The following is an 8,494-nucleotide window of genomic DNA, read 5'->3' on the forward strand; positions in this document are numbered from 1 at the left end:
ATTTCAGAAGGCAGGGCATGTAGGAGAAACAATAATGTACAGTATGTGGAAAATTATAATATATATATATATATATATATATATATATATATATATATATATATATATTACCTTAAACCACATAAACATATTTAATTACACCAAATACAGCAAATAATGTTATTTTTAGCAGCATCCCATGACCCCAATGCAAAATGTAACTTTTAAAACACTCTTATTGCTTAAAAGATCCAAAAGACCAAACAGAACTGCAAAGATATATATATATATATATATATATATAGATATATGTATATATCTATATATATATATATATATATATATATATATATATATTAGTGCTGTCAATCGATTAAAAAAAATTAACTAATTAATCGCAATTTTTTTTAAAATTAATCACGATTAATCGCGATTAATCGCAATTAAAAGACTGAAACTTTTTGGATATGTAAATGTAAAATGTAAATAATTAATGTAAACTCAAGACAAAGAAACTATTTAAATTCAAAATATGATTGTTTATTGGAATTTTTGTTTAACTTGTAACTTGATTTTCTCATGTAAACAACATACCTGCAATAAACCATCAATTTCCTCCAAATTAACTGTTGGCTTGAAAGCCATATTTATTACAGAAATAAAAACACAGGCATGTAAGTACCATTTGAATTTCAAAACAATCAATGCCAATAAAAAACAAAAATGATTTCCATGTTGAATTCTAAGTGGACTGCAAAAAAATTCCAAAGTATAGTCATTGCCAGTGCTTTAAGTGGGCCGGTATGCACAGGTACTCAGTACCGCCACTTCCAAATATAGCTCTTGAGCGTACCGCCACCTCTCCGTGCGCCCAGAACGTGCTTGTAGCGTACCGGTACGCTCATTTGGACATCTGTTTTAATAGAGGTTTTAATCTTTTACCTGCACTGCCGATTTTCAGAGCGCCCTTCACAATGCAAGCTTCCTAATTCATCCCACCCAGAGCAGAAACTACATTACCCATTCACGCTTAAGTTATACAAGTGAATAGCGCATGTGTCGCTTTCCCACTGTTAAGTGTCAACAACTCAACGTGGCCGGAGAAGGTGTGTGAAACTCGTTGTGAGTTATACTAAAGCAAAATCTTTAGTATTTATTGTCTGATAAACATTAAAAATTGTCTGCGGAGGTTGAGTCGTCCTGCAGCCCCCGCTGGCTGCTCATTGGCTGCAGCATCTTTTTTCTAAGTTCTAAAAAAATACCTTAGACGGCAAGGCACAAATTTAGATATTCATTTATCTAATTAATCTATAGCCTATGCACAAAGACAATATGATCTTTTTGTTTTAAAGCTTGATGAAGAGAGAGAGCGCAAGTTGCTGCAGCTGAGGAGGCAACCTGGTCTCACAGAATTCCGTGAAATGTCCACGGGTCCTTAACTCAAAATCCGTGAAGCCATCACGGAATTGCCCCAAATTCCGTGACCCGGCCACGGATATTTCTCCAACGCAAGTCAATGACACTGACCTCCCGTGATCCACACACGGATACCCGTTTCAATGACGGAGTACAGAACTCGCTGAACGGACGTGCTTTCTCATTTGGAAACGCAACATTTGAAGTATTTGTTTCTTTTCCAATATCAAATGCCATAATGACATTAACCAGACAGCTGTAGTTATTGCATTGTCCTGTCATCATAAAAATTACGTTTGTTTCAGTTACAAAAGTCCCGTGATGGCACGGACCTCCACAACCTGACCTCACTCACTTGTTTAGGAACTTACAAGCTTTTCGTCGACACTGTTGCAATGGCATGTAATTAACTTGGCATTTTTTCTCGTCCTGTCATCATAAAATCCAGTTTGATGGCGTTTTACACACATTTTGGCTATAGTCAGAACTAAAATCTGTGATAGGAGCACGGAGTGAGTCTGTGCTTAGATCACGGATAACTCTAACGCAAATCAATGACACTCATCTTCCGTGGTCCGTACACGGATCGTTTCAGTGATGGAGTACAGACCTCACTCAATGGACGTGCTATCTCATCTGGAAACGCAACATTTGAAGTATTTATTTTTTCAACACCAAATACCATGACCAACCTGACTGTTATTGTAACTATTGCATTGTCCTGCCATCATACAGATTCACTTTGATTCTGTTAGCCTAACTAAAATCTGTGATACGAGCACGGAGTGAGTCTGTGCTGAGATCACGGATAACTCTAATGCAAGTCAATGACACTCTTCTTCCGTGGTCCACACACGGAAACCCAGTCTCACGGCAGTTCGTGATTTTGTCACGTAATTTAATCTATTTATTCGTGCCAAGCACACGTTTATTTCCTTATTTTCATGATTGCAGCACGTTTTTTTAAACTAATGCATTTCAACTGGAGGCATCTTTCGTGCATCAGCACAATATTTTCTGATTAATTATTATTATTATTATTTAATTTTTCACAGGACAACATAAGAAACTCACTGAAACTTGAAAAAAAAAATCGGAGCTTAACTTACTGTACAAAACTCAGCAACATACTGTATTGCTGGTGACAAAAACACATTAAAAAATTTTTAGCTGTAAAATGCGCAATGGTTCTTTTTTTACTTTTTCATTGATTTTTATTTTTTTCATAGGCCTAGATTTAATTTTTTTTTTATTACAGAATTCAATATCAAGTCCTTGACACATAACTGTAACACATTTTCACATTAAGAAACAATTTAGTTTAAATAAAAAGAACAAAAAATATCTAAAAATAAATAAATTATTTATTAGCGATAGGCCTACAGATTTTTTTTTTTTTTTATTTATTTTTTTTTTTTTACTTTAGACTCTAAAGTTAAAAGTTTTTATTAAGGCTATTGTAAAGGCTTCTTAAAAATGATGTCGCTGATGAGCCTCTGATCGCTGTCAGATTCTGTGATATGAATGTCCGCTAATGGGTTTAGAATGAGCCCCGCTCGGCCCGTGTTCTGGCTTACTGTAATATTTCACCTGTAATAAGACCGAAATAATATAATTAAAATAAAGAAATGAATGAATACATGATAACATCTAAATAAATGTTGATAGATTTAGCGTTATAGTTTTAAAAATATTAATAAACAGCAAATCAACACAGAAAGACCTAAATAATAATAATACATAATTAATAAACAGCGCCGCCCCTCCCACTACGCGCATCACGCGCTGTGCGTCAACCCCAAAGCGTCAAAAACTGAAGCGTGGTCAAGCGCCTCTAGCGTCACTGACATGAGATGTTTATCGCTTTGAAATCACGTTCAAGAAGTCTCATTCAGCACACATCGCGATACTTTCCATCAGTTTGCAAGAGCCGCAGGTTGGGTGAGTTATACAGTCTATGGTGAGTAGTAGTAAATATGCTCTTTTAATGCCTGTCATGAAACGTATTCTGTCTTCTTTATTAATCAGATGAGCGCCTTGTGTTAACTCTCTGTATTACATCGGTCATCCGAGGCTGTCTTTGAGTTTCATTGTGTTTAACTAAATGAACACAGCTGCTAACTGGTTAAACTCTATCGGTCACGTGACGTGACGTGACGTGCCACAGACCTGGGATCCGTTTTATATTCATTTCAGGTTCAAAGATGTAAGTTGTATTTGTAGTAAAATCATGGTAACCATGACACCTACAAAAGTAGGTAAAACCCAGTAAACAAGACATTTACCATGTTTTTTTTGTTTTGTTTTGTTTTTTTTACCACAGTAACTGTAGCTTTACTGTAGTATAGTAATAGCACATTAATCACCAAATTAACTATAGTTGTACCACTGTAATGGTAGTGTTTTAATGTGCTTTTATATGACATTTCACAGTAATCACATTTACTGTACCATGCTTGTAATACCTTTTTTTTTGTTTTGTTTTGTTTTTTTTTTACATTAAAAAACATTTTTCCCATATTGTAGTTCAATTCATATTGGTTTATATCTTAAATATTTTGCTCACAGATCACTATTAACATTCTGTATATATTTCTGTTTTATTTTCTTTCCCCTTGTATTAATTTTTTAGCTGAAAAGACGTAAAGTAAGCAGTCACCCCAGTGGTGTTTGTGGAGAGGTATTCCTTCAGAAATGGAGAAGACAGAAAGCTGCAGAGGCAGGTTGGTCTGTGATAGTTTGTCCCTTTTATCAAACATTCCTGTTGTTATCATTTGCACAGCATTTTGTTGTTTCTTAAACTGTTGTACGGTCCAAATACCCACACTTGCCATCTTTGCACATTTCCTTTATTTGGCCCAAGTGAGCATGAAGATCACAATGTGTGTCGATCTTAACATGACAAAGTTCGTTTCAACTTTGCATTTTAAAAGAAACTTCTAAATGTCTTTTCAATAGTCCCTAATAATACATTTTAATGCGCTTTTCTAGAACCCAAAGCGCTAAAATTAGCGCCCTATTAACCCTATTAAAGATGACAATTTATTTTGTGGTGCTTCTAATTAAGTGATAAAAATAAGTTACAAATGATGTACAAAATAAATATACTTTTCTGTGCACCAAGAAAACATGCAACACTTTGTTTTACTACTAAATTAGTCTCAATTTCTAATTATTATAATTAATATTTCACAAACATTGGAAAGTTGCGTGACCTCCTGTGAGATCTCTGCAAAAAGTCTCACATTAATTCCAAAACATGATGCATGATGGGATACACTAAGCATTGTATAGCGCTCCGGAGAAGTATTGGAGAGGTTTAGTGTGTGTTAAGGACACCGTGCTTTGGCATTATTAAGACCGGGGACAGTCTCATAGTCACGTACACACACTCTCAAGTGAATAAGACCTCAAGTGTGGGTATCTGGAAAGGGGAAAAGTCTTTAAAATGATCCCTAAATACAGTCGCACATCAAAGTCTTAATAATTCAGTAATTCAATTTAACACTTGTATGATATTGTACAAGCCCCTGGACAATCTCATCTGACACTATCACAATATTGGAAAATCAGTTGCCCCACACAGTCAGAAAGTTTATATTGTTCATTGGCTTCTCATTAAATTACTTCAAATAAGCCCCATCAGTTCATGTTCCCACTATACGTGATCTCCATGACTAGATATTGCTATTAATGACTTGCTTTTAATAATGGATGCATTTAACATTTAATTATACAGCATCTTTGCAGATTATGCTTTCATGGTCTAAAAAAAACACAGTAATGTTGCATTTAATTACATAATATTTCTATCCTTTCTGTCTTACAGGATTGTTTCCAGATAACACTGTAGTTCTCCGTCATGCACAAGGATTCACCTCTTTAACTCCCCCCCCCCCCCCCACACACACACACACAGAGAAATGGTTCCTGGATCAGTGACTCAAGACTTTGCAGTGGTTTGATTTCTGCAGAAGATGTAACTTTGTTTTAATTAACCTTATAATGAATACATTGTGACCTTCCAGCAACCCATATACTGTACTGTATACAGAACCAGTGATGACAACAATAGTTAAAAAATAGCATTTATCATATTGATAAAGCATTGTGTTCTCTTTGTCAAGCTTCATACAGTAAACTTTACTTCTGGTGCTTTTATCATAAAAAAGCTTCAGTTCTCATCAGGAGTTTTAGTAAAGGACAAATTCATGCACAGCAATCCCCTAGTTCCAGTCATGAAGTGAATGATGTTATTGTTAAAGTTATATTTCTGCATTTTCATGTAGCAGGTGTTTGTTTTCCTGAACACTTTATCTTTCTTCCATTGTTCGGACAATCAGTGTTTACGTGATGCTCTGCTGATTGAGTTTTATAGATGATATTGCACACTTGACATGCATGTGTTCATGATGTTTTTTTGTGAGTTTGAAACATTAAGTGTTGTATCACTTTTTGGTCAATAGAATCTTTTAAGAAAATGTATATTTTTACGGTGTTCTCTGAAAGATATATACCATAATTATAATGTTTTGTTTTTTAATAAAAGAATTTGCACACTGAAAAATGTTAACGTTTACAACATAACTGCCTTTTTTTTCTTCATAGTTTTATTATTTAAAAACGAGCTTGGTGACAGTGCAGTAATATGCGCACTTTGTCTTTAAATGAGTTTGACATATCTATAAATACTGGAAAACTCTTACAAAATTATGTATGTTCATTATGCTTTATTTCAGTTTTTATTACTAGAGATTAATTGGTAAAGCAAGGCAAATCACAGAAACAAATTTAAATAATTTAATAACTTAATAATTTCACTCTTTACTTTTTATTATTAAATGCTCTTGTCTTTGGTCAGGAAAAAATGTATCTTTTAAATTGAATGAAATGAATCTATTGGTTAGATAAGATACAACTGTGACTGTGCAGTTCACATCACATGTGTTGTACACACACATGTACACATCGATATTGCCAAATTGTTGTCAAGCTGAATAACAATAATTTCTGTATTTGCATTATTGTTGGAAGAAGGTGTAGACGTTAATAAAACACTATCTAATAGGTGGCAAATTTAATTTATTGTTAACCAATCTATCCCTTTAGCCGAAAAACAGAAAACAGCGTTCATGAATGACAATAAATGGTTAAGGAAGTGTGATGACGCTGCTCAGCTTTGATGTCATTGGCTGTGAATGTCCCTTGTCATCGCAGGACTGTCTGTGGTTGGATTATCTTTTAACCCATATTAAACAGCGGATCATGTTACAAAAGTATGTTTTGCTGCTATTATCACATTAGTAAATATATTAAGTCAAAATTGGGTGTTTCTATGTTGAGAAAAATCACCTTTTTACCGAGATCCTAACACTAACCCTAAGAATAACTTCAATGAACTACAAAAAACAGCGCCTAGTATTCCCTTTCCATAAACAGAACGATGGAGGCTTATGGGTAATGTAGTTTAAAAAGTTTTATTAACGAAATGAAATAAATAATATATTGAATGGTAAACTAGACATATAAATATGTTCACTGTGTAAACCACTATGATATATTTGATAGGCATGGTGAAATTTAGTATTTTAGAGTATGCAATATGTAAAATGCCTTTATGCCACCTTTCCATTCATTTCTGAAAACTGTGTCCAACATTATTTTATCAGCATAGCATAAGTAGTAATCATGCTGATTTTCGCTTTGATATGTTAATTGGACTCTGATTTACAGCCATTTGAAATGTACAGTTTTGGGCTCTTCCGGGGGTTGCTATATATGTATTCTCCTCATCATGGACAACAAACTGAGCTGAGTCACATTTATATCTGACAGTTTTCACAGTCCTCTGTTTTCTAATTCTTACATCATTGCTATTATACCTTTTGACAGGACATTGTGAGGCCATCTGATGAAACATGGAAAAATTATAAAGAAATGTTTTGATAATAAAAATAATAGATTATTTATTTGATTTTTGAAGTAAACATCAATAAATATAATGGATGAACCTGCAACAACATGCCATTATCTATTCCCCACTGTTAAGCAGTAATCAAGGACAATGTATACACATTGTGATACTTCACTATTACACAAGGACAAATTCATTCACATATATATATATATATATATATATATATATATATATATATATATATATATATATATATATATATATATATATATATATATATTACTAATAACTAATTAGCAAAAATCAGTGTAAAAATGTCCTCTCACCCCTGTCTCTTGCTTTTCATGTGCTGGACATCAGTAATGTGTGTGCTCTTGGTTTTAATGCAGTACAAGATCCACGTTGATCATTCCTGCTACATTCTCAGTTATCCCTCAAGTGTTTGTAACTATAAAGCCCATGGCACCATCTTGTAATGCAAAATAATTAATCTCGTAACTCCCTTTCTTTCACAAAACAATTGGCATTTGTTACTAAATATAAACAATAATAACTTTCTGGTGTACTGATGTCCCAGATGTCATTAATCTGATCAAATATTTTTATGTCTTAAGTAAAAAATAATCCCAATAATGATTATGTAGTTTTTCCAAGTCTAAAATAAACACATATGAGCCTACCTAGTAAAATGATGTATTTACCAAGAATCTTCAGAACACAATATTCACCATTTTCATTTTATTGAAGCATAGACTACAAAGTTGATAAAGTAGCATCAAGACAAATAAGATTCAAGGAAAATAATTATTCATAATCAAAAATACATTAACCTCATATATTAATCAGTTCACACAGATGAGTGATGAAATGTCCTTAAAAGTCACAGTCCCATCCAGTCAACTGTGATACAGATCATGTGATACATATAAGACATTTGATACTGTTTCAGAAAATAATGATTCCTTATCAACACATCTAAACTGGTTTCATCGTGATCTTCTGTCGTGTCTGGAAACCGCTTTTGGTTGAGATCCAACACTGATGTGGTGTAGCTTGTTCTCAGACAAAGATTAGATTAGATTAGATTAGATTCAACTTTATTGTCATTATGCAGAGTACAAGTACAGAGCTAATGAAATGCAGTTAGCATCTAACCAGAAGTGCAAGAATATAGTGTTTTAT

At 33.6% G+C, this 8,494-nt stretch overlaps 1 long non-coding RNA gene across 1 annotated transcript; it reads left to right on the forward strand.

Moving 5' to 3' along the window:
- The first annotated feature begins 2,812 nt into the window (after positions 1–2,812).
- LOC128009712 (uncharacterized) lies at positions 2,813–5,611 on the forward strand. Its single transcript, XR_008181462.1, has 3 exons — positions 2,813–3,601; positions 4,028–4,118; positions 5,225–5,611. It is a non-coding gene; the product is annotated as an uncharacterized LOC128009712 (long non-coding RNA).
- The last annotated feature ends 2,883 nt before the right edge of the window (positions 5,612–8,494 follow it).

The sequence above is a fragment of the Carassius gibelio genome, chromosome A1 (assembly GCF_023724105.1).
Source record: "Carassius gibelio isolate Cgi1373 ecotype wild population from Czech Republic chromosome A1, carGib1.2-hapl.c, whole genome shotgun sequence".
In the NCBI taxonomy this organism is placed as follows: Eukaryota; Metazoa; Chordata; class Actinopteri; order Cypriniformes; family Cyprinidae; genus Carassius; species Carassius gibelio.